The sequence below is a fragment of the Mus caroli genome, chromosome 8, assembly GCF_900094665.2.
Source record: "Mus caroli chromosome 8, CAROLI_EIJ_v1.1, whole genome shotgun sequence".
NCBI classification, from domain to species: Eukaryota; Metazoa; Chordata; class Mammalia; order Rodentia; family Muridae; genus Mus; species Mus caroli.
This window is the reverse complement of record NC_034577.1, coordinates 16,549,549-16,551,096: the sequence shown is the minus strand read 5'-3', so window position 1 is coordinate 16,551,096 and position 1,548 is coordinate 16,549,549. Positions and strand designations below refer to the sequence as shown.

At 47.6% G+C, this 1,548-nt stretch overlaps 1 protein-coding gene across 1 annotated transcript in view; it reads left to right on the top strand.

The window, feature by feature from the left end:
* Atp7b (ATPase copper transporting beta) overlaps positions 1 to 1,548 on the top strand; it is a 70,248-nt gene that overhangs the window by 41,400 nt on the left and 27,300 nt on the right. The gene's annotated exons all lie outside the window — the stretch shown is intronic.

Sequence of the window (1,548 nt, the reverse complement as noted above, 5' to 3'; positions counted from 1 at the left end):
GTCATGGAGGACAACACGGTCTCTGAAGGTGACATCGAACTGATTGTAAGTACAGTGGCTATCCACTAAAGCAGCAGCTGTCAATCCATGGGTCGTGACCTCTTTGGGGGGAGGTGTTCAAGGACCCTTTCATCGAGGTCTCCTGAGACCGTCAGAAAACACATTTACATCACAATTCATAACAGTAGCAAAATTNCAGTTATGAAGTGGCCATGAAAATAATTGTATGGTTGGGGGTCATCACAACATGAGAATTGTACTAAAGGGTCTCAGCACTAGGCAGGCTGAGAACCACTGCTCTAGAGAGGGCAGTCTGTGGAAGGTGGAGGGTGCTATGACACCCTACCACAGTGCTAGCCTTGTACATGTTGGTTGCTGGCAGTATGCTCTGTCTTGTTTGACCTGTTCTGTTTGTGAATGAGAGGAGGCCTTCCTAGTGCAGAAAGAAGCCACAGATGGTGGGCTTTGGTAAGCATGGTAGACTGGGAGGCTCACTGTGGCACAGTCCTCCAAGTCTGAAGCTCAACCACCTGCAGGCATCTCTAGAAACAACACCCAAGTCCGTGGAGGAGTGAGCTCCATTCAGTGACATGTTTAGGTCTGGAGTCCCTAGAGCTAGAAGACACAAAGACCCCGGATTCCACCCTGTTTCTGCTGAAACGAGACAACATGAAAGTGGAGAGGACTTTTAGGCACACCAGCGACTAAAAGCTGAGTGACCAGGAGTCCTAAAACTCCCGAGGGACTGGAGATGAATTCCTAAGGGAGTGGTTGTTCCCACGGTGTTTTCTGTCTATCTACTACTACAGTTGCACATCACCATGTTACTGAAAACAGTAGTCAACTCTGGCATTTGCTGTGTCCTCTGTTCAGATCATGTTTGTAGAAAATGCTTTTTGTAAACAAAGGGAGACATAAGAACCCCACAGCCCTGCCAAAATTGAGTAATATTGTTTTACTGAGGTAAGTGGGGCCTTTGCTTCCTGTGTATTTAGTCTCTGCCATTAATGGTAAGTCAATGTTTGAAGAAAATGTGGAGGACGTGAGGCACATTGAGCTCCTGATAAGCTATATTCTCTGAAGAGCCTACCCTTTGTACTAGTTCCAGGGGCTGCGTGCCGAAGGTCAGAGCTAGTACTTCCTGTCTACAGCAGGCATCACAAGGTGGGGAGGAACTCTGTTACCNTCCTCTAGACCCATACACAGTAGATACCTTGGCCCACTGAGACACTGTACAGAAAACCTAAATCAAGAGACGATGGGGAGATGACTCCGGAAATAATATCATACTTACTATGCAATCCTGAGGACCAGAGTTCAGATCCCCAATGGAGAGCCAGACGGGCCTGCAGAGCTGTAATGGCAACTCTAAGGAAACAGAGACAGTCNCCGTGGCTAGTCAGGAGAGCTGAGGTGGTAAGCTCTGGAGGCAGGGACATACCAACAAAGTGAATTGCATATCAACAGTGACATCACCCCATGTCTTCTATGGGCACACGAACACCGTGTGCATGTGTGTGCTCATACACATACAGAAAATCAGTAAAT